This window comes from Archocentrus centrarchus, chromosome 5 (assembly GCF_007364275.1).
Source record: "Archocentrus centrarchus isolate MPI-CPG fArcCen1 chromosome 5, fArcCen1, whole genome shotgun sequence".
Lineage (NCBI taxonomy): Eukaryota > Metazoa > Chordata > Actinopteri > Cichliformes > Cichlidae > Archocentrus > Archocentrus centrarchus.
This window is the reverse complement of record NC_044350.1, coordinates 31,413,357-31,438,926: the sequence shown is the minus strand read 5'-3', so window position 1 is coordinate 31,438,926 and position 25,570 is coordinate 31,413,357. Positions and strand designations below refer to the sequence as shown.

The 25,570-nt window shown below is 41.7% G+C and overlaps 1 protein-coding gene across 2 annotated transcripts in view; it reads left to right on the top strand.

Moving 5' to 3' along the window:
* The first annotated feature begins 3,221 nt into the window (after positions 1-3,221).
* Positions 3,222-25,570, top strand: part of LOC115780961 (plasma membrane calcium-transporting ATPase 1-like) — a 126,865-nt gene continuing 104,516 nt past the window's right edge. Inside the window, exon 1 of one of the 2 annotated variants that reach the window (XM_030730428.1) lies at positions 3,222-3,834. The gene's annotated coding sequence lies outside the window, so the exon portion shown is untranslated. The remainder of the gene's footprint in view (positions 3,835-25,570) is intronic. The other variant, XM_030730427.1, reaches the window with a different exon arrangement.

Below are 25,570 nucleotides of genomic sequence, written 5' to 3'. Positions count from 1 at the left end.
ATGAATTTGTATTCATTGTGTTTTGTTAGTTTGAAGAAAATGCAAATACCAAGACAGTGGATGCTGCGAGACACTGGTAACATGTCCAGGCCTACTTCTCACCCCATGACAGGTGGGACAGGCTCCAGCCCTCCTGTGAACTTGAACTAGGTGGATGGATGGTTGAAGATATGTCATCCTAATTTATTTATCACAGTTGCTCTGACATTTTGGTTTGATCTATAATTGTCTTTATTTTCCCATCCATCCATGTATTTTTAATAAATCATGAGCTCCAGAAATGTGCACATCACATCAGATGTTGTGTGAATCAGTGGCACCCGTTTCACTCTAGTTTTTTCAAATATTTTTTACAGTGCACCAAAATGCTCCGTCCTTCACCTCTCCACCAAGCCTGCTGAAAATCTACTTGGCAGTTTTTGTGTAATCTTGCTGACAAAGAGACAACCTACAACGATCTTTTGCCCCGGAGGCAGAATAAAAAAAAACAATATGAACATAAATCAGGTGGAAATGAAGAAAGAAAAATCCTCCTAAATATGCTATTTGGAATCTTATTGAGATCTTCAACACTAAGTGGAACAAAACTTTGCAGTGCAAAGGTTATACAGTGTTTAAAGTGTAATCTGGGACTGGGATGTCTCAAGCATACAGTAAGGATGAGATGGAGACTGATGGTGACTTTGGGAACATTTATGCAGCTCTCTTTCATCTGCAGTCAGTTTTTTTTTATCTAAAGTGAGGCAGTGTAATGTGCTGTTAAATGGCAGTTTTAACCACCTCTCTGCCTCTCTGTCATTAGCATAGCGTGGGAGGCAGAGCTGATTGAGTGGCCAGTTGGCAGTCGGAGAGAAATTTCTTTTCAGATTCCTTGTTCAAGTTCTGCATTTCCACCAGTAAAAAAAATAAAAAAATAATTTCCATCTCATCAGCATACACCTCCATCTCTGATTTCTAATGATGTGGTCTCTGCTTTTTCATATCTCCATATTAAACATGTGCACAGCAGCTTGAAGGCTTTAATACATCATTTCATGGAAGAAATTCAGTAAATTTAACCCAGAACTAAACACAACCGAGAGAATTAAAGGTAACCAAACCCTCCATAACACATGAGCACATGATACAAGAACAATTCAGCAGACTGTTATTTCAAGCAGACTCTTTGCTGATTGCCTGAGATTCAATTAAATTCAAGACAGATTCAATTTAATGTCTTAACTGAACATAAATCAAAGGAGAAGCGCCCAACCAGAGGGTCAGGACTCCTCTTATGAGTCACCGAACAAATCTGAGAAAGAAAATACAAATCTGCTCATCAATAATATTGACTTTTTCTGATTTTTATCTATAAACTTATAATCCATTCATCTTCTGTCTATCTGGGTCTCAGGGGCAGCAGTCTGAGCAGAGGTGTCCAGATCTCCCTCTGCACCAGCTCTTCTGTAGGTGACACTGAGGCATCCCAAAGCCAGCTGAGAGGCATCTCGCTAGCATGTCCTGGGTCTGCTCGCAGGTCTCCTCCCAGTTGGACATATGCAAAACACCTCAACTAAGAGACAACTTAGTCAGATTTGGAAATTATAAAAAAAGTACCATCCATCCATCCAGTTCAAGGTCACAAGAGGGCTGGAGCCTATCCTAGCTGTCATTGAGCAAGAGGTGGGGTACACTCTGGACAGGTCACCACTCTGTCTGTCTGAGGACTACAAAATAAATCTTAAAATAAATCTGAAAAATTAACGATTTTATTGTATCAAAATATAACTTATCTTTTACCTGTCCAACACTACTTTTAACACTGCCATGGTGTGTGGAGCTGAGGACCCAAATGCAGGACTCAGGAGCAGGCAGTTATAAATAAGAAAAATGAGCCTTTATTGCACCTGAAACAAGGCAGGTTATTAAACAAAGGAAAACTTACACTGGGAAAACTAACTCGGAACAGGAGTGCAACACGGCCACGACGACGACAACAAGAATCTGACAAGGGGAAGACTGAGCCAATAAATACACAGAAGGATATTCGGGGAACAGGCAGCAGGTGAGGAGCACAGGTGAACAGGATACACTAATGAGACACAGGAAGCAAAACTAAACACAAAGCACACGGGATAAGGGACTGTCAAAATAAAACATTATTTTATTAAATATTCTCAGTTTTACCTTAAAAGGTTTCAGATTTAATCTTTGAAGAGTGCAAATTTTCTCTGGAACTATTTTGATTCGTAAAACTTTAGCCTTGAAATATTATGAAAGTATACAGTAAAATACAATAAATATTTTTCATGAAATATGACATCTACAAATAAGATAATGACTCTAATATACTGATTATATAATATGGCTTCTGTTACAAACTAAGGAAAAGATTTATTAGATTTGTTTAGTTTTAACCTTTAGGGCCTTACATGGCCAAGCCCCCCAGTATATCTCTGACCTCTCGAAACCATATTCTTCATCCCGAGCTCTTAGATCATCAGGTCAAAGGTTACTGTTGGTCCCTCGCACTCGTTTCAAAACTCGTGGGGATCGGGCTTTTGGGGCTGTGGCACCAAGGTTGGGGAATTCCCTTCCACTGTCTTCATGCTGTACAGACTCCATTGACTCTTTTAAAAAGCAGCTGAAGATATTTTTATACAGACAAGCTTTTAATTAACATGTTATATTGTATTCAATTGTTTTATATTGTTGTACTTTTAGTTTTGTTTTTTGTTGTGAAGCACTTTGTGATTTTTACAAAGTTACTGTTACTTGTAATATTTTTCTATACCTATATAATTTATTGCTTTTCCCTTCAAATGATTACTTTTTAAACATTAAATATTACAGTTTTGTCAAACTTTTTGCAAATGCAACAGTTTTTATAAACATACTAAAACTTTTATGTGGAAATAATGTGCTACTGTTTTATTCTTAAAATATAATTTTTACAGACTTCTTTATTAATTCTTATCTTTAAACTAAAAATAATGATAGTATATAATAGCAAATGAGAAAGCGTCGCATGGTTTTATTTCCTTGGCGTAAATGAGACGCCATACATCGCTCCGGAGCAGATCCAGATGTGGATCCCCCCCGCCCTCCCTCTTGAGTTTCCAGCCTGCATCTGCAGCCCGGGGCTGATGTTCCCGAGAGCAGGGCTCAGTCTCTGCCTCATTACCTAATTAATTCATAGATCCACCTTAAAAACAGGGCAATCCCGGTCTGGTCCCTCCCTCTCTCGCGGTCGCCAGCACCAGCTCACCTCCTTCTCTCAGTTGCCCAGCTTGCCAGGAAAAGAGCTGATCCGGACGTTTGGTCTTTCCTCTGGTCTGGTTGACTGTGCCGGACCCCCCTTCCAGTCCCACCCACCGCTCTGCAACACAAACACACACACACGAGTCCTCATTTTCTGGATCTGCTCTTTGTTATCAGAGCCTTTTCCTCCTCTGCTTTTATTCCAGGAGAGAGAGAGTGAGAGAGAAAAAGAGAGGGAGAGAGGGTGAGTTTATCTTCTCCTTTTAAAGGATTGATTTCAGACTGAATCTGGATCTGGTTTGTTTTCCTTGCTCGGGGCTGCCGCCGCCGCCACTGCAGGACCAGCGCTGATACCCCTACTGATGTATTTAAAACCGGTTTAAACGTCGGGAACGGTTCAAGGGCCCCCCCCCCCGCGCGCTTCACAACCACCACCAGCACCACCCGGCCTGTCAGTCATTTTTTTTTCACCACTGCAGTTTTCAAGTTGGAGCTCTGCTGGGAAATGGACAAACCCCTCTAAACTAAAGACGCTTCCCAGCCCTACCGACTCAGCCACAGGACGTGATTTGGACGAAGATCCGCCGAGTGGAGGTAACGTCTATTCTCACTGTGTTTTTATCAAACTTTACTCGCCACAAGTCTGCTTTTTCTCAATTCACTTGTGGCTGAAAGACAAGAAATGCTCGCTAGTGTGTCCGAGAACGTGAAAGTGACATTTTGCTGTGTTTTAAGGAGTCTGTCGTGTCCCCGGTTGTCCGCACTGCTCAGCATCCGGGTAACCTTCCTAACTGCCGTTTCTTTACCTTGACACTCACTTATTAGCAACTACAAGCACATTTTGAGGGATTTTCCACAGGTGTGAACGCACAACTATCCCACTCGGGCGCACTGTAACGTCCACCTCGGCGTAGTTTCTTCCAGATTAATAGCAACAGTGTCTCCACAACACCTTAGGCACATTTTCTGTCAGTTTCACCCCGCCAAACGTCCCGGCTGTTAGCTAGGTTGCAGCCCCGATACGTGCCGTTCCCTCTGCAGTCAACGCTGTCGGGGCTTCATTCATAATGCGGACTTTAAAACGCAACTTAAATCGCTTTTCGACAAAGTAAAACACCCATAAAGCTTATACAGTGATATTGTACGGTGGTTTATATTCAAACACATGTAAAACATACAGAAGATGACTTACTTTTGGCGAGAAAAACAACTTTTGAACTGGGTACGCAGTGCTCGTTAGTTTGTCGCCTGCCAAACTAAGGAGCCAGCTGGTAAAAGTTGTTATTTTAGTCTGAATATTTTGTTTTTACATAACGTTGAGGTATGCCGAATTGAAATTGTGTTTCTAAAGAGTCTTTAAATTTCATTAATGGATATAAAAACCTACGTCTTGACAACCTAACGAGGAATGCAGCTGAAAATGAGCAGGTTTTTAATGGCGCTCTGGTGCCAGGTCTCCCCGGGCGACAGCGAGGCACGTATCTGCTGTTGCAGAGGCTGCGAGGCAGGGCTCGGACCGCCCGCAGATGTCTCCGTGTGCCTGGAGACAATTTGTTGACGGTCTTTGGCTTCAGGGTTTTGTTTTCCGAGTGACATTTTCAGCCGTAACCGGAAAAAAAAGGCGCCTTTTTGCCATCAGCGAAACACACGACCTGTGGTAAGTTAGTTAAAGAGAGCTCCTTGAGCTGGGAGCACTGGTTGCTGCGGTTGTTTGCCCCCCCTGTTGCGATATTAATTGAGCATATTTCAGGTATCACTTGGTGTCCTCACACTGTTGACACGAATGTGGCGCCTTCAGGATGAGCTCGCTAAGATTGCTGGAGTGGTTTCCCCATATTTAGCACTCGCACTTATAGTACTTATGCTTTTTCAAGGCTGGCGGCATTGAACGATGGTAGAAAAATCGTTACCGACTGCGCTTTATTTTAATTAACGAAGCACCATCCTTACGTCATCGGCTAAGATGGGCGGATGAGGAGCAACAGCTCTGCTTCTTTTTCCTCCTCTCCTCTCATTTCATCCACCTCCTCCTCCTCCCGAGCTGGGTGTGTCCTGCCTTATTGCGTTAGAAAGGAGGGGGGATCCCGCATCCTGGCTCATGTGGTGACTCCTCCTCAGCTTGTGACCTCCAAACGAGGGCATTGCTCCTTCTGTTTTCTGCTGCTGCAAATTCAGCAGACGGAGAGGCTCTTTGCAAAGGAAATCGGTGGAAAGGGAAACTTTGAAGACTTTTTGTTGAAATGTGTTAAATTATAGGTATAACAGCAGTGACTTTGCTGTTTACTGGATTCAGAAGGGAAAATGGCCAGTTTTTGTATTTCACCTAAGGCCATGCAGTTAATTGAAGTTGAAAATCAAATACAATTATATGGCTTACAAACCATATGAAAATGCCAAGCAAACACTTAAAAGCTGAGTCATGTCAAGAGGTTGCCATCGCAGGTAGCCCTTCCTGGCAACCTTTAAGGGTTTTATGTCCCCCCCTGAATTAAAACCAGGATCCTTTGCTTGTTATGCAAATGTAACCACTGTGTTATGGAGCCACTTTGTTAAAATGACCAGGGTTGTCTGATGGACGTACCTCTTTATCACCTGGATGTCCTGGCTGAACTTCCTGGTAAATGACGGTCTGCAGTAAGGAATTGTTGCATATTATCCTTTTTATTTACAGACTAGAACAAAAATGAAACCAAGAAAACACGAAGAAAAAATGTGCTTCGAGGGCCTGACCTTCGGTGCTTAAGATCACTCGCCAGAAAATATTCTGACACTGGACAGCTGTCGTCTTTTCTCAGCATCTAGAATATGTTGAGAAATGGCTCCAAAATAAAAGTTGTGCCAGTGTTGCAGAAAGAAGCTCGCCACCTGCTGGGTGTACTCCTTTGAGATTGCCTGGATGTCTTTGTTGGACTTTCTAGCAACGTAAAGTTTGTGTTAAACAGTTTTATGATGTTTTAATTGATTAGGACAAAATGAGACAAATAACATTCTCAATTGGGGGAAACATAAGAACATCAACAGAGGGTGACTCAAAGTCCTGGGCTTTTGCTTTGAGGTCATGTTCTAGCAAACATTTGAACATTCAATAACCAGTCAGCAGGCCGTCTTTTCTTGACATCTGGTCTTGGCTGAAAAATTGTTCCAGAATGAAAGTTGAGCCGACGTCAGAGACATATGTTTGCCGTCTTTTGGACATACCATGTCCATGTTTCCTGGACATCCTTGTTAGACTGTCTGGCAAAAGAAAGTTTGTGGTGACTTGTATATTATTATTTTATGGACTAAAACAAAATGAATCAAACAAACATTCTTGTTTAAGAGAAGAGTAAGAACTCAGACTTGTTACGTTTTGCACTTCCCAGCAAACACTTTGAGATTCAAAAACCATCGGCTGTCCATCTCATCTCGACTGTTAAGTCTTGGTTGAAATGTAGTTCCAGAATGAAAGCTGAACACACGCCGAAGACATAAGTTTGACATCTGTGGCACATACCTCTTCAGCATCGTCTGGACATCCCTGTTGGAGACCCGGCAAACATGGTTAAAAAGCAAAGTGGTCAGAAGAGAGATCAAGAGTTTGGTTTGAACTTATGGCTTTCAGTGAAGATGTCTCAGCATGTTTAACATCAGAATGCTTGCTGGGAAATCTGTTAAAGAATTGTTTTGTCTTTATTGACTAGAACAGAATGAGACAGAACTTTCTCGATGGAGATTCTAGTAACTCCCGAAGACACCTTTGTGTTTGCATCATAGGGTCTTTAATACTGATTTTTGGGAGACACGTTTAATTCATCATGCAACAAATGAGACAGAATTTACATGTAGGTATGCATAGGTGACTTAAAAGCGTTGTTTGTATCAAAAAACAGCCATCCGGTAATTTTGCGTATAGAGTGGATGTTATGTGGCGACCTTTTCGCAGTCATTTGGTAACCAAATTAGTTGTCAGTGAATTAGTTGGATAAAAAACACAACAACAACAACAAAGACACATTTGTGTAATATCTTCATTTTGGTGATTGATGCAGTTTCCACGAACAACAGTGGAGTCTCGTACAGTTTGCAGGATTATTCAGACTTCTCTTGATTCTCATGGTTCAGCTAAAATGCTCTGCCACACCCATCACTGTGCACCTTGATGTTAGTTGTTGACAAACCTTAACAGTGGCTACATTGATGGCACACCTCTGCTTTTTGTCCCCAAAGGTTAAAGCTGTTTGTTTCTTTTTGTTTGTTTTTTGGATAAATGCATTGAGGTTAAATGGTCCTTGTTTTAGGCAAGGTGGCCTACATAACTAGAACTGAACAGATTAGTTGATTGATCGCTTATATCACTCTAAACTGCTTTGGGTTTTGAGCTGCTGGCCAGACAAATCATCCCGGCCTGTGATTAAACTGTGATGCACATTTTCTCTGTTTTCTCACATTTTATATGCTCATCAGTTAATTGAGAAACAAATGAACCATTTTGAAAATAATCCTTAATTGCATCAGATTTTCTATGATAATTTTAGAAATGTGTTACCTACGTATAAGGCGGGTAACCTGTCCCGGTGAACATCACTGTGTGCTCCGATTGGATGCACACTGTAATGGCAAGATACAGGTGAGTCCAGCGGCTGTTTTGTGTAAATGGCTCTGTTATTGTAGTGGCAGAGTGGGACAGGACACCTTTGGTGGTCAACTACATATACAAGTTGTGTAGTTGTAAAGCAGTTGTCTGAAACAGTTCTGGCTAGTCATTTCTTTTACTATAAGAGACAGTGTGCTGGGTTTTTCCTGTATATAAAAATTTTTGTCCTTCCACCAATGAAAGGTTTCCAGTGCTGTGAGAAAAATGTTTAACCAGTTTTATTTTTTTTTAATGACCAAAAATAACAGGAAAATGTAAGGCTTAAATAAATGCAGACTGATCATGCTTACATGTGCAGACACCCACCAACAATCCATTTTCAGTCAGTTTACATACAAAATTAGGATCTTTTTTGCCCAACCTTATTTAAATTCTCTCTTGAATAGATTTCTTGGTTAAAACTGTATTATAGACAGATGGAGCCAGTTGTAGTCCAAAGCAGCACAAAGTAGATACATTTTATTACCTGCAACTTGAAGTGATGTCAATAAAAATGTCTAAATATAAAGTACACTATAATCCAGCTCTCATACTGATCATTATTATCTCACCAACCTCGACCTCCTCTCTGCTGAGGACTTGCAGTCATGCCTACCTGCAGACAGCCGAGTGCTCTGTATCTGTCTGAAGCTGCTGCCGTTGTCATGATGACCACGAGAGGCGACGGATGCTGACTCAGTGCGTCTGTCCTCTGAACGCCCTGCATGAGGCTCAGGCTTTATCCTCAGCAGAAAGAATTAACCAAGGCTGTGATTGAATATTCTAAAAAAATAACCTCCAACAAGCGTGGATCAAGCAAAGATGTGACGGGCAATTTGTAAGGACTTAGAAAAAGGGAACCACAATGCTCAGAGGACTGATGTCTCTAATACTTGACTGTTAACCCTAGAAGGCTAACATGCAGTTTTTTAACACTATCACTAACATTGGGTATATTTTACCCGATATAACATACTTCCCACCAAAATATATTAAAGTACACCAACACATGCCAAACTGAAGTACTTTTATTTTCCCCTTTTACATAACGAAAAAATTCCTACAAAAAAATGGAACTGTAAACTTGTTCTTCGGACCACCCTTTCTTGGGGCATGTGAGCTTTTCCGTCAGATTTATTTGAATATGAATCTGCATGCAACTTGGGCAGCAGCATCACAATAAAAATCACGGGACTACAAGTGCAGTCGGTGAAAATCACCCAACGTCAAGCCACTGATGCAAAGGATTCTGTGGAGGGATGCGCACCAGCCGTTGCAAGCAATCCATAGAAATTCGTGGCGGATGGCGTGCGCATTACATGCACCACGCGACCTGGTGGTGTGTGTGTGATGCGTGCAGATTGCATGCAGATCACATGCAAATCATGAGTGCAAGCTGGACAATTCTGTGGAGAGATGGTGGATGTGTGCATGCAGACGGCGGACAAATGCGTAGCGTTTGCGGAGAGTTATCGTACTGAACACGTGTATTGCGGATGGTGGTGGATCACTGTGTTGGTAGGACGTACTCACGGTGGATGTGGAGGAGTTAACACAGCATCTGTTGAAAAATCATCCTGGATGGTCGCAGAAAGTTGTGGAAGGGTTATTAAAAAGGTCGCAACCAAGGTGTTCTCACCATTTTTCCAAAGGCTGCATTATGGAGCCTATGCTTGAAGGGATCATCCTCCCGCACACGCTCTGCAGACTGAAAGGGTACTGTTAGCGGACTGAACACGTGCCTTATGGAGCCATCACATGCATATCAGACTGATCGCGGACTCAACACATGCTCATCACGTGTGCTCCTGTCCACAACTGCCTGCTGTGTCCGATTTTGTGTCTGTGTGACACAAGTTTTAGTGTTCTAGGGTTAATAATGTGACGCCAGATGTTGATGTAGGTCTGCTGTGGTGAAACTACAACATCCTGAGGATGGGCTACTTAGATAGTTCCTGTGACCAAAGCAAACCTCCAAGCATCCACAAAGTTTCTTAACCACTTTTTCAGTTCAGTGTAGCAGGGAGCCTTTACCAGCCGATCCAAAGTAAAATGAATTAATGACAGTCGAAAAACAGATATAACAGATATAATGGGAACATTCTTCAGAATGTGCAGGATTGGGTGTGGGTTTAACATAGCTGGTCATTGAAGGTTCAAAACATATCTTAGCACATGCAGAAAACACACTTATAATATTTAATTGACAACATCGTTTTCTGGTGGTAGTTTGATGGCATTTTCTCTTTCCACAGAGGATGGTCCAGTGTAACCTCTGCTAAAGGGGGTAGTAAAGGAAACAGTATCAGTATTCAGAGAATTCATCCTGCTCGTTTTATGGCTGCCACGCAGACACTTTATGGTCATGTCAGTCAGTTAAAAGCATGTTATAGATTCCACGTCTGTGAGTGTGCTAGGCTCCGGTTGAGTCAGAATGATGTAAATTTCATAATCAGATGGCAACGCAAAGACTTTTCAATACAATGCACCAACTACACAGACTTCAAATTATAACAGGAATGGCTACTCGTCCATGGTGCCTGCAGCAGAATATAATTGCTGCTTCAGGAACCTTCTTAAACCTTTAACACACGAGTATTATACAGGCTGCCTGGACCTATTCTGTGATTTTTGGTTGTAGATTTTAAAAAATCCTTCTCATCTCTCAGGAACCATTTGAATTTTCTACATAGGCCAAAATGGTTGAGGAGTTACAGTAATGTGAAGCGCACATAGTGAAATCTAGGAGCAAGGCTGGATTATCCAATGGGCATACTGGGCAAATGTCCAGGGGTCCATGCTCAATTGGAGGCCCATCGAATGAGCTACAGTGTCTGAGTAGTTGCTCCAGCAGTTGAGGCTGACATCCTCCGTGCGTGAGAACTTTCTGAACAACCGGTTTGGTTCACAATGCGGTTGCGCGATCTTGCTTGACACACTTGACTACCCCCCGTATACACAGGCACCCCCACCCCCCACCCCCACCCCCACCCCCAGCCCTCTGGACACTGCAGGGGAGGCACTTGGCCAAAGTTGGTTTGGGGGCAGGGTGAAGGTTTCAGCATTTAGTTGATGTTAGTTTGAGGCCACATATTGAATGTCAGGCAGAGTCAATGTAAAGAGGTCTGACTCACATTGTGGGCAGATGGAAAGTATTTCTTTTAACTTATAAATCGATGCGTCTGCTCTGTATGGATGAGCTGCTCTACCCTGTGTGTTCAATCCATTCTTTTTTTTGTTCCATCAATCATTTGGTAGATCACTGTAAATCAGCACTTCTACACCCAGAAGATGTTTTGGCACATGAAAGAAAACTGAAAGAGGAGCTGCTGTTTCATTCTGTGTCTGTGGGATTATTGAAGTACCAAGGAAAACCATCCTGGATGTTGCTGTGTGGTAAATGCTGTCTCACTGTGTATTCAGCTCTGCTTTCAAGATGGCGACTCTATAAAAAGCCCTCACCGTGTGATTCTACACGCACTGTTTTTATTTATTAGATTGCAGTCTCAGCTGATTCTGTTTCCAGTCTATAGACATTGTCTTAGCAGCCGTTTTCCAGAGCAAATTAAAAAAAAAAAAAACAACAATTGCGGCTTCTGCTTCACGCCCCTGCTTAAACGCAAGCTGTTCCTCGGCTGGTGTGGGCTTTAAAACAAGAGGCGAGCCGCAGATGTACATCGAGACATTAACGCTGCTTTTTATGCATATGCGGTTTTCATTGGAAGTGTTGACATCTCAGACTGACCTGCTACACTGACAATGAGACTGCAAACAAGTGTGTTGCTGTGATCTCACTGAGTCAGACCTTCAGACCCCAGATGGAGTCTAAACCATCTGGGACTTGATTTACAGATCGATGTGATCCGAGCCACCCCGAGAAGAAACGGTTTCCTCCCTCACTGCCCGACTTTGAGCTGCCGGGACGTCGTTCTTCTGTCTGTTAAAGTTGCTGTTTGTGCTGGAAATGATTTTCTTTTTTTTAATGTCTTTTCTTTTTATTACATTTACTTATCGGAGCTTCGTTTCCTTTCAGCTTCCTTTCAAGTATTAAAATAATACAAATATATCTCATATCTCGCTCTTTTATTGCTTTCAGGTTCTTTTTGTCTTGGAGCTTCTTTTTTTTTTTTTTTTTTTGTCTGACATTTTTCCAGCATTTAGATCTTCTTTTAATAAAAAATTTAATTTAAACTTTTTACTGTCATAACCTGCAAACTTTAGTGGGAAACAAAGTTAATGATGGGCTGTTCTTTAAGCCACCGATCTCGTTCTGTAGTTGCTGCCTCACTGATGATGATTTACTGCTTTCTTATGTGCTTATTAAATGTTTGAAGACATCAACTCTGGGAAATTGTTGACAGACATTTTTGTTACACAAAATCCTTGCACCAAATTAAAGTATTTCACCTCATGTAAATCACATCAAGGCATTCATTTCCATGTGGCTGTTTTGCTATAAGGAGTAAAGACAATAAAAGTGATCTTTGTGTTTAAAAAAACAAAAAAACAAAGCAGGATAGCAACATCTCCAAGGGTGGATACGTTTATACTGTCACTGTCTCGACACCATGCAGCTCACTGCCTGTAGAGACTGGTGCTCATGTAGCAGTCGGTGTCATCCACGCCTGTTACATCCAAAAACACGGTCCGTTATATCTGTGCGGCCGAGGTTTTAAGATTTAGTGAAATGTGGAAACCCCTCTGCAGGCGGAATCCCTGCCTGTGAACCAGATCCTGCAGCGCTCACTTTGTCTCTTATGTAAGTCCACATCAAAAATTAATGAATGCAGTGCAGCTTTGAGAAGCTCAGGCCTATATTTAAGATATGGATGCTCTGTGCTCTGCAGAGCCTCAGTGATGGTGGTTATAATAGAGCCATTGGCCTTTATCATTCTTTCATATCCCTGCTGGCAAAAAAAGAGGTCATCCCACTGGAATAAAGAACTGCTGAACTATGACTGCGTGTTACCCATTTTATTCACTTTCAAATATTTAAGCAGGAAATCCTCCCTCTTCTTTCAGTCCATTACAGACAGCAATACTTACGAGCTGCAAATGAAATAGAAAATATGCCACAAAGTTGGAGGTTAACAAACTAAAATCATGAATAACACGAACACTGAAGCCTCTAAAAACACTGTCAGATTTTCATTTTTAGTTTCCAGAGTGTCTCACAAACAGGGCCTTTGTGGTAGACTGCATCCTCATGTAGCAGTTTGTGTAGTATTTGCATTAGTGCACCTTTTATTTGAAGGTGTGCAGTTCGTCCAATGGCCGTTTGAGACCGGGTCCAAAAGTCAGTTAATCCCCACAGACTCCTGTTTCAAAATACCCAACTTTGAAAAGAGCTTGTTTATTGAGTCATCATGTTTATAGAGACTTCTGAATAATTTTAAATGGTAATATCTGAGTGCTCTACTTTAATTGTAGCATTTTATCAGTTTGCTAATTTCGTCACACTGGTTTTACTTCAGGTTTTACATTTATTTATTTATATATATATATATTTTCCTTCAAAAAAAAGTACTTTAAGCAAAAGCAGTTTGAATTCTGGAGGCACTTGAGTACTCTCTCATGGTTGAAACCCACTGTGGGTAATTTAAACCCCAAAGTAGGCTAAATAAATCCAAAATGTACATTATGCAGAATTTAACATGAGCCTCACAATATTGATAATGTATTCTTTGTTTCACTCCATCTCGCACCAGCAGCGTGTGCGACACATGGAAACATCAGACCTGCTCTTTGTATGTTCAAGTGGAGGTAACCATAGAAACAGCACTGAAGCTTAAGGCTTCTTAGCTTTAGACCGGCGAAAGTAGTCCGCTGCAAGAAACGACGGATTAATGTGACTACAAACACACTTCAAAGCAGGACGGAGGATTCGGCAAGGCCGACCTCTGTCCCTCTGATCGGCGGACGCCGCAGAAGACACAATAATGGACTCAAAGCTGTCCACACAGATCAAGGGTTCACAGCGGTTTTTCCCTCAGAGGGCCACACTGACAATGAAACAATAAGCGAAGGGCCACAAATTGAACAAATGAACAGAAACCTGACACACACACACACACACACACATGGTACTGAAATGTGTTACAATCCATTAGTCTTTGCAGGCATGACAGATTATTTTAAAATAAACCTGGGTCATCGTTTTAGAAAATGTTGACTTTTCAGTGACTACAATTCACCTGAGTGCTTAATATATGTATTAAGATGCATGCCTGCATCTATGAGTGATTAAAAAAATTATGAAAGTACATGATCTTATTCATCATTATTGTGAATTAATTAAAAAAAATAATTTCCTGTTCTTTTATAACCTTTGTACCTGAGTGACACTGTTTTTAAATTGTGCAGATGACTCAAATTTTACTAGATAGCTCAGTTAATGTTTACTGTTGTATACCAACAAAAATGGGTTCATAAGCTGCTCCACATTATGTAGGTGGGCTGCCCCAGTATATTACAGGCCACCCCAGTATACGATTTACGATTGGATAATTCCTTTGACCTTATATTGAAAGTTCGGTCATTGCTAACAAGCTAACTCCTGTCTTGTGTTTAGCTGTGGGGTTATCAGGTCACCGTTGTGATTGTACCCAGACCCTCATCCTGTGGTTCAGCAGACTCCAGCTCCCAGTGTCTTGGACTGCAGCTGGTGACTGTAGTCTTTGGAGATCTGCTGTGACCGACTAATGAGGGTCATTCTAACTCGAACCTGCAGCAACTGGTTCAAGTGTTGATACGCTGAAGTCACTGAGGCTGCAGAGCAGGGCAAAGGTTATCTTTGCAAACAGGAGTTCAAAACCTCCAGAGGTGGTCTGCCAGATGAGAAACTTTGCAAAAAGGCAGCTGATACCTGCTGTGTTGGGTGTAGTATGAATGAATGTGTTAAGAAGGCATAGGTGCACCAATCCTCCCTCACACACACTCCCTACCCCAAGCTAAAGCTGTTTTTGAGGAGGTGTTTAGTCCTTCTTCTTGGATGTTGGGGGCCAGCTCTGGTCCACGCACCATATTTTGCCCATGTGTGAATCTAATATTGGATGGGAGTCTGCCTCCACATCATGAGGACACCTCATTGCAGCGGGTTCACTGTCCACCTGCCTTATGGAAATATCCACACAGATGACATGGAGGCGTCAGCAGGATTGATGATTGTAACTGGACCATCTGAGAGTGTCCTCCTGACACACACTTATATAACGTGTGTGTGTGTGTGTGCGCACAGCTTGGCAGGTGTTCAGTGGGTGGGGACGTGGGTGTTTGTGTGTTTGTGATAGACAGGAAGGTTTGAGCAGCAGGAGGAACGTTCAGAAACAGCATTTTTGTCAACACTCTTCAAATGAACGCGACCAAAGAGTCTGTCTCTGTACTTGGCAGAGTTCCTGAGATCTCAAACTGCTCGTGTGATGAGTATTGCTATTTTATCAGATCTGCGCATCTAATCTAATTATGTTCAGCTCTCATCATTTTAAAGTAACTAAAGTTACGAGTCAAATATTGAATTCGGATCAGTAATCACCTTTGTTTGTGCGTTACAGTTTATATTAGTGGCCTAATAAACATCGGCAGCCTGTAGCTCGAACCAGAAAATTAGATGAGCAGCAGAAGATATGAAGTGTTGATTAAATATGAATCAGATTCAAATAATGGAGGTCCTGATTCACACTGTGAAGCTGATAAGAAATTTATATTATACCCTTAGAAGTTAAACTGGCAGATTCTCCTGATATTTATCTGATACAAAACAGCGCTCGCAGCCAGAGTCGTGTTTCTGTTTGGCTGCAGACACAGTTTCACTGGACAACAACCAAAGCTGTAATTTTAGCTGTTCTGGAATCAACATTAATTATCTGCTGCTCATCGAAGCTGCTGCTTTGGATGTTTGTCATGTTAATCAGCGTCAGCGAGGGTCACGCCAGCTAACATTATGATGCTGCTACCTGCCCTGCACACTTTGCTCTTTACTAATTCTTTTGTAATAGGAAATAATGACTGGAGATAAAAGGTGCATTAAAAGTGTGGTGTCAGAGCTGGGATATATTTCACTAAAGCCCCACACTTGGATAGTAAGAGAAGACTAGTAGTTAGAGGCCAGATGATCGCTTCTGTAGTGACTGGGATTTCGTTGGTGACTAATTTACTTGTTGATTAACTGGAAGAAAAGTACGAAAACGATAGACTGTTAAAAATGAGGCGAATCTCAGTTTTTCTGGTGTGCCCCACTTCAGAAGATGAGTAAAAATTCTTGCCCCACACACTATAATTTTTTTAAAACTCGGAGTAACGGCTCCCAGTAACAGCCAGCTCATCTGAGTTTGCAGCATCAGCTGTAATCACAGTAACAGAGCAAAAGGAGAACGGGCTGAAGGAGGAACCTCCAAGATGAAGCTCTAACAAAGTGTTTCTTGTGCTGGCTCGCGCCGTCTGTCCCTCGCTCTGTAAGGATTGTGGATGGTGCTGTGAGTTCATGGATTAGAGGTTTTCATTGTTTTTGCTTCTGTTGTCATACTCAATACAAAAAGCTGCACAGATGCACATATTCATTTTTTTTCTGGCTTTGGGACATGAAGATGTTTTCCTTCCACCCACAAAGGCTGTGATTGGCTCTTTGTTTTTTCCATCCATGGAAACAGCTATTGATTAGCATAAAGAGACCAGTTTGAAACACTGAAAAATCTGATATGTGGACAATGTGGTTTGGATCAGGCTGCTGTTTGCCATATGCAGCTACAATACTGCTGGCCTACATGTAGCTGATTGACACTGACATACTGTACACGTGTGTACTGCATTGAAATGAATGGAAATCACACTCGTCTGAAACATGCAAACGAGACACTCGGACGGAGATGCTTTTAATTTGAAGGGGACGCAACAGTCAGTCCCTTTAAAGCCATCGTCGTATCATAGCAATAACAAAATTCCTTACAGGCCAGAAAAACGTCAAATACTAACAGGTGTAAGAAAAAAGGAGAGTGCAGTAAATGTTACAAGAATACATATTTGAATGATTAAAATTATAATCTGAGCACTGTTTGCCTTCCTTCCTCATTTTTGATGGAATTTGTGTCTTTTTAATGCAAATTTTTCCCTCTCGGTACTCTAACTTTAGTTTTTCTCGCCTCATAAAGGTGAAGCTGCTGCTGAGACACACTCAGGTGTGTGTGTGTGTGTGTGTGTGTGTGTATGTGTATTAATCCCGATGAAGCCGTTGTTGCAGAGAGGTGTTGAAGCTTGTTGTGAATGTGATGAGCTGCAGTGAGCTGAGCTGTGTGAGTGTGCGACTGTATTAGCATACATGGATGAGTGTGTGTCTGTGTGTGTGTGTGTGCTGCTCTGTGGGTTGTTACAGTTGATGTCAGGTGATGCTGGTTAACAGTTGCTATGAGGATCAGTCATTCGCAACAGTTGGCTGATTAATTGGAACATTATTCACCAGTTATTTGAGTGTTTTTAATAATTTCTCCATCAAAAATGGGAACAAATGCTGTTTCCACGCTGAGTGTGAGGATTTGCTGCTTTTCCTCGTCACACCTGAGAGCAACATGAACATTTTGGATTTTGGGCTGTTGGTCAAAAAAAAGAAGACATGTTTGCTGGCACCGCTTTGTGCTCTGGAGAATTGTGGTTGCCATTTTTCAGTTGTATAATCTTTTATAGATGAAACGCTTGTGACAAAAATAATTAGCAAATCAAATGATAATAAGAGCAATCCGAGACCTCCGTTAGGGCTGAAAATTCCCTCCACAGCATGAATCTAGTCCCTGGACCCAGAAGGATATGTGGCTCCAGATTAGTTTGGGATATTTTTCTTGGAGATGAACATGATTCCTCCCAATATTCTAAGTTGATCACACAGAGGTAAAAAAAAATCCTTCCAAACAGGCTCTGGATACAAAGCCACTGTTTGTTTGTTTGTTTGTTTGTTTGTTTGTTTGTTTGTTTGTTTTATGTAGCACAGGACACGTAAGGATGCTCATAAAGGAAAACAGAATAACCCTAAAATATAAAATAAAAGCCAGCACTGTGTTAATGAATCTCAACATGAATGACTGTAATGAGTTTGGACTGCTGTTTAAAGTGATTCCAGCACAGGGAGGGCCGCTCATGACTGTTGTGGTAGTCTCAACTGTGTCATTATTAACAAAAGAACATGTTTGTATAAAAATAGTGACTGTTAGCTTAATCCTGCCTTCATTCAGTGGTGCACTGCTCCAAGTGTAGTGGGCTATGGCTTAAAGTACAGACGCATAATTAATTTATGTTCAGCTAATTAATATTAGAGAGCTTTATGGAGTTTGTACAATCAAACTTTGACTCAGATGTTTTTGTTTATGGATGAGTGCAGTCTCCTCTGTTAATTGTCATAGTTACCAGTAATTCATCAAACTCAGACAGCTGTAAAATCTACTCGTGCATCCTCTTCCTGTGTGCTCACTATCTGAAAATGGTTAAACCATCATCGACTCCGGCAGCGCGATACGAAAGGTCAGCTCTCCTGTTGGAGTGGCTGCAGGATGTTTACGCTGCCAGGTACAGCAGCCACTCCCTGCCTGAAAGCTCTGTAATGTTCACCTTTAGATGCTGTATATTAAACAGTCTGCAGTAAACTGACTCAGATACTGGAGCGAGCTGTTGTGCAGTTCAGGTTGGGGCCTGTGCAGAGTCTGCAGTCCGCTCTGTGTCTGTGTGTGCGTATCTTTAAGGCGGGCAGCTTACTTGGCAGCCCTGTGTAACGTGTTAACAACTGATAAAGGCAAGGCAATGAAACAACAACAACAAAAACAACAATGCTGCAGGAGAAAATGAGTGCAGAGGTTTGAACCAGCTGGAAGACACACTAAAAGGAGCTGCAGGTGAACTGACTGAGAGGTAAATATTTAAATCTGTTCAGTTAGTTCGGTTTTTCCTGAAATTTGATTTTTGTTTTTGTCCCAAAGAAAAATCATCAGGATTGCTAAAGATGCACGGATATAAGAGGAATATGCACGAGCTTCTGTTAAGTATGGTAACACAAACTCATTGCCTTAAATATGAGTGGATGGAGCTTTGGGGTCTGAAAAGTGAAGCCAGTGAAATCTGAGTTGTTTTTAATGGCCAGTAGGGGGCGACTCCTCTGGTTTCAGAAAGACTTGTGGTTGTGTAGCCGTCTGCGGGAAAGCAGCCCCTGTTCTGACCTTTCTGATGGCTTCATGTGCTCAGTCATTAGTTTTGGGTCATTCTGACCAGAACACAAAGTCTCTTTTCATAAGTAATGGTTGTTGGATGTCTTTGCACTCAGTGAAATGTTCCATGGACATATTTTCCTGAGTTTGTTTATTGTTGATGGTTTTATTGGGAGAAAATGATGAATGTATGATACAACATTTATTGAAAGTCTAGGGTGGAACGTAAAAAGTAGGCTGTACCAAAACACAAACCGCAAATCAAAACTGCTGAAAATGCTTCAGCTCATCTGGAAGTCATTCATTTACAAAGTAATCACTTATAAAGTCAAAGCAGGTTTTCAAAAGGTAAGCAAACAAAAGTCTCCAAGGCCAAAATGACAAACAAAACCCGACTCTTTCTAGAAAGAAAAGAAACGCCAACCTGCAGGTAAAAAAAGAAACCCGGGCTCCCTGGCTAGTCACAAAAGAGAAGAGAAAGTGTTTAAATACTGGCAGAGAACCCCTGCCAAGCTTCTACTTTCTTGCAGCCAGATTTATTCAAACACAAAGGGCACTGAGGTTTTACAGGTTTGCCACAAGTCTTTTTCAAAGGACGCATTTCAAGTGAAACTGAACAGGACTAATCCTAGCAACCACGCAACACGGAGCCCAGCGGCCAAATGGCAGGCAGCACTTGGTTCTGGGGCTGGATGTGCAGTTTCTCCACCAACCGGACTGCTGCTCATCTGCAGCATTCAGAGAGAGAGGGAGAGCGCGTCTTAGCAAGAGGCTGAAAGGATGCAGTGGATGTTACAGCCTGTCACACAAATGTATAGGGGTGTGCTCCAAGTCTGGTCCAGAGTTTGGCATGTCAAAATAGAGATTGACATCCTCAATCAAGGTATGTATTGCTGTATTATAGAATGCAGTAATAAACGTGGTCACTTTGGAACCTGTTAATCAATTAAGTAATCACCCAGAGAAGTCTGATTTTGGTTAATCCACAAATCAAAACACCTCTGATTTAATCTGATGTGACCATAAACTCCTGTTTAACAATTTATAACATTGGCTACAGTTTCACAATAAAATACAAGATATGTAAAAGAAGGAAACCAATGTTTAAAGCAAAATCTCAGACAGTTTATATAGTTTCAGTGAGTGTACCAGCATTTGTCCCTGCCCTTATTTATTTGATTTTACTTTACTTGTTTGGCATTTTTACTGCTTAACAGGAATCTTATACATAAGGTCTTAATTTGCAACGGAAGGAATTCTTGCAACATAGTCGAGTCCACGTGCTGCTCAGCTTGGAAAACGCTGAACCCCTGTATGAGTCTTTAAATAACCCACAATAAAGCGTTTTCCACTCAGGTGACTGAAACAAAGCGTGCATGAAGATCAGGTTGAGATGAAGGTGATGGAGGTGTGACACAGATTCCTGCACACTGTTTAACTTGAAAAATTGTTTTATTTTCAACGTTTCTGCAGCAGAGCATGATTTGTGACAGAGAGCGGGTGAAAGTCGGGAACATTCACCTTCCCTGCATGTTTTTACCAAAAAGATTGTGTCGGGTTTGTAGTTGTTTGTTGTGTTGTGTTTTTGAGGATTCTTTCTGAAGTGCAAACATAAAAACGAGGGTCGAAAGACACGAAAGACCTCTGATGTGTGCTTTAGACTCTTCCTCCATCTCCTTCTCCCGTTATTCATTTACATCTGGTGCTTCTGGACTTCAGAGGACCTTCTTAAAATTTCAGATGCACAGAACGACTCTGTTCTCACAGTCTGAAAAAAAGGCGTCAGGCAGAGGAGGAAGTGAGTAGCTGGAGGGCGCATGGACAGCCAACAGGAAGTGAAGGCTCAATGGTTTCCTCATGTTGTGTTGGCAACAGTCAGGATTTCACTTCCCTCTTATCACACAGCCAACAGGTGCTGTTTCTGTGCATGTTTGTTATGTTTCCTCTCTCTATTAGACATCTGCTGCTTTCTGACCTCAGAGAAACTTTTTTAAAATTCACGACAGCGTTAGTGTTGCCACTTGAATCATTACTGATTTTATTTTTCTGTAGCAGACTTCTGTCTTTCCTTGTCATCTAATCCTTTGAAGCTCCTCTGTAGGCTGAGTACTGTCAAAGATTTGGAGGAAAAATGAGTGTAATCTAGATAGATTCTTATCAGATCTGTTCTTACAGGAATGCAGCCGGAGCACCAGCTGCATCGTTTTAAAGGCTCACAGAGCAGGAATGGGCGATAGGGTGAACGTTTTGGCCACTGACCTGATTTATGTCACTGTGTTTGTGGTCTGTACCCTCTAAGAAACAACGTATCTGTAATCCCTGGTTATTTTAACATATCAGCCATCTTTGTGCAGACAGTTTTACAGTTACAGGATAGTTTGGATACTGGTGTGATGTCATTACCATTATTTAATGGGCCAGCAGCTTGTATTTTATTCTTTTTAATCATGACATCCTGATGCATTGTTAGGGTAAAGGTATGTTTGAAGGAACGGTTTACTTGTCTATTGAGTGACATCAAATAATCGCAGTTCACATCAAATTATATTAAAGTTGCTTCAATAATATGTGCACTGCATGTGTTTTTAACCTTCAAGTGACCAGGTGGAGTCATTTATGACACCAGATATACATTTATGGGCCGTTGTGATATTTTTAGTAGTATTTATCCTGCATGTTTTCATATTTTTCCAGGGATTTACCCATTGATGTGTCATAGATAAGGAAAAATTATGCTGTGAATTTGTTGCACTTTTCCACTTCTTATCACTGCGTTGTAATGGTTTGCAGTGAACTGTAGCCGGTTGCCCAAAGACAGTCCCTGCAATGCATCCCTGCCCTACGAGCCAAGTGTGGCATAAAGATGAGAAGGTGCTGGTTTTATCTTAGCCTTGAATTTAGTGAATGCACAACTCCCCCACCCCACCCCACCCCAGCACAGCACAGCATATCAGATCTGTGGGAGGAGATGAGGGTCGCTGTAGTTTAGGCAGTGTGGCCATGCTCTGGTTTTGCATGAGCTGCGTCAGGATGTGGGTGGCTGCACAGTTCTGTGGGGAAACCCTGCAGTTAGTCAGTCAGTCCTGGTTCCTGTTCAGACTGCAGACGCTGCAAAGAGTTCCCGCTGTGGTTTGTTTTCTGTCCTCCTGTCAGTGTGCTGCTGAGCTGACCGGGAGCTCTGCCAGCAGGGAACTCTGCTACGGACACACCTCCCCTGCCAACCAGGTGGGAATCCCACTCAGACCTCACTCCTGTTCCTGGTCTGTGGCTGGTGCTGAGGATCAGTGGAATGCAGTGTTTGTTTTGGAGAGCTGGGCGTAGTTCTCGCAAATGGTGTGCAGGCATTCAACACAGCGTGCATGCACGCGCACACGCAGACACACACACACACACACACAGCTCCATTCTGAGCACGCGTCCTGCTGTCACAGCCGAGACGCTCCAAACTGGGACAAGATGAAATCTGTTAAAACATAAAACACATCAGAGAGGAACAGGGAGCTGCTCGGCCCTCTGCTGTTTGAGAACTAGAATAAATAAATAAATAAATCCAAAGGCTGAATTTATTCTCAGCTGTTCCATTTCTGTTTCCTGATGTCTGACTGTTACAACTCGCTGACTTTCTGACTCTGAGCACCAGAAACCGTCCTGGAGGTCCTCTGAACCTGTCTGTGCGTGCGGTCGGCGAGGCCTTTGGGCTCAGCTGTGTGAGTTCATGTGCTCCAAACTGAAGTGGCTTTTTATTTCAGAGCTCACCAGAGAAAAAAAAAAGAAGCAGGAGAGGCACACGTGTGTCCACACAGAGCATTTCATGCATTCATGTGACTTTCAGTGTGTCATATTCTCGGGTTCTGCTTTCACAGAGAGAATCTTCAAAAAGTAGAAATTATGCTGCATCAACACAAAAAAAAAAGTCGCTGAATCAGTAGAACGGGTGGCCAATTAACTGCAGAGTTGGTGGTTTGATCTGCGGCTCCTCGCGTCTGGATGTTGAAGTGTCCTTGAACATGACACAGATCCCCAAACGGTTCCTGGTCCGTGTGTGCTGGTAATGAAATAAATGTAATTAGCTTTGCGTTCAAGTGTTTTTGGCTTTGGAGATGTTTATGTGGCAATAACAGATGAGACTGAAGTAGTTGGCAGTTGATATGGATGCATTTGAAACACACACACACACACACACACACACACACACACACACACACACACACACACACACACACACACACACACAGAGTGATGGGAGTTAAACTGAAGGTGGTGCGCATATGATTAGCTGAATAACTTGTTAGTTGCCAGGCAAAGGGAAACTGTTCTGAGACGAGTGAATTAAACTCACTTGGAGGCCTTTAATGATTCTGACACTGAGTATTAAGATGTTAATGCCTCGTTGAAGCAGGCAAGTTTTAGTGGAAGCAGAGAGTGAATTAAAAGGGCATCAGAATAATAAATGTTTTCATTTATGATCCAATTATGAGCAAATCATCCCTGTGGTCATTTTTACTTGTTTCTCTTTTTTTGTTCATCCCATGTATCCCTATTTATTTATCAGTCAAAATTATTATAGTGTGTCCCAATGCAAATGTTTTCTTTACATGCATTAGACTGAAGATCTTTGGGTTAAACAAGTAATTTTCGAGGCATCAGATCAAACTCATTGATTCTGACTAAAATGAAAAATGTAACAACTCTTAACAGTTTAGACAAAATGTGCAGTAAATATTTTTTTGTAAGGTTTTAGACATAATTGTAACTCACAATAAGTTTCTATTACTGTATATTGTTAACCACAGTAATGATGCAGCAACAATCCCTAAAAAGCAAAATACATGATTTATGGATTAATTAACTTCACTTGTGTGTATTTTATTAACTTTGTTTGCTTTTTTGATTCTTGAGTCTCTTTGACTCTTTGAGTTGGTTCCCCTGCTTTTTTTTTTCTTCTTCTCTGCATGTTAGTAAATTTCTGTTCATTTAGCCCTCATTCATTTGATAAGAGCCACCATAAGAAGTCATAAAGCAGTGTCTCTGATAAGTCATACTGGGAGGGGACTCCAATTAGGAAACATTTATGGTTTAATAAATATATGAAATATGTCGAGTGCAGTGATTGCACAAGAGAAAATCTCGTGTTTGTAATTGATGATGATGGGTAATTTTAGACACGTAGGCTATACAGGGTAACGGTTCTCTTAGTACCAGACCACATCCATAAATGTGTTCCAGTTCCTGTTATTAGATGGACTTGAAGTTCTGTTCTACATTAAGCAATGAAGGCAAGAGTGCCAGGATAGGGTTGGGGTCTAATGTACAGCCTAATACTAGATTTTGCAAAACAGGAAGGGCCGGTGCTTTTTAGCATTGATTGTACTTTCAAAATAAGAGTGAGGAGATTGATTTTAGACAGCCTGATGGTAATGAAGTAATAAATGCATGAATTAGCTTCTCAGCATCACTCTGAGATGAGATTGTTCTAATTTTAGAAATATTGCACAAATGCAAGAAAGCAGTCCTACATAGTTGCACAAGGACAAATCCTGGTCAAAAATGACTCCAAGATTCCTCCCAGTGTTACTGGAGGCCTAGGTAATCAGTAAGTATCTGGCTCGACACCATGTTTCTAAGGTTTGTAGGACCGAGTACACGAACTTAAGTTTTATCTGAATTTAGAAGCAGGAAATTAGAGGTCGTCCAGGCCTTTATGTCATTGAGACATTCCTGCAGTTCAGCTAATTGGTGCGTGTCATCTGGCTTCATGGATAGATAAAACAACTATTACTTGGTCCTTCTTTTTATTATTATTATTATTATTATTATTCTTGTTCTCCCACCTAAAATTTTGATGCCTGCTTTGTCTTGCATCATTGAGAAAACTCACAGCAGTTGTATCAGGACATCAACATAAACAATTAGCACCTGTTTCTAGCTTTATCTTTTGTCCAGCTAGCTACATTTTCCTTCCACCATTTTTGTTGCAATCGGTGCATGGCTGTTTTTAGCGTCTGATGGCTCTTCATTCATTCTGATCGAGTTGTCTAGTTGATTTTAATATACTTCAGCATTTTGTGTGTCATGTTTCCTTCTGCTTACTGTATCTAAGTGAGTCTGGCCCTCCGAGGAAAAAATGTTGCCAGCTCTGCAGTGGATCCTCATCCTGAACGCTTGAGACAGAAACATGTTTCCTTGGTCGCATTCCTCTTGTGAATTTGACCCTGGCACACTCAGCTGCTCACTGATTGGGCTCTTAGATACCCTCCTCCCATCCACTGGTATGAATGGCAGCTTGTGTTTTCTATGTACACACACTCTCCGCTCTGTCAGCCCGAACAGTTATTTTTCACAAAACCCAGGAATGTTTGGTGTCACATTGTCCAGCTGGTTTTCAGCCCAACAAACAGCAGACTGTGAGGATTTTTTTCCGCTCTGCTCTCAGTCACAAGATGCTCCACCAACAGTCATCTGAGGCTGAGTAATGTGCTGCTTCACTGATGAGCACTGAAAGAGGATGGTGGGTTAGTTCATTATAGAATAGGGAGGAAGA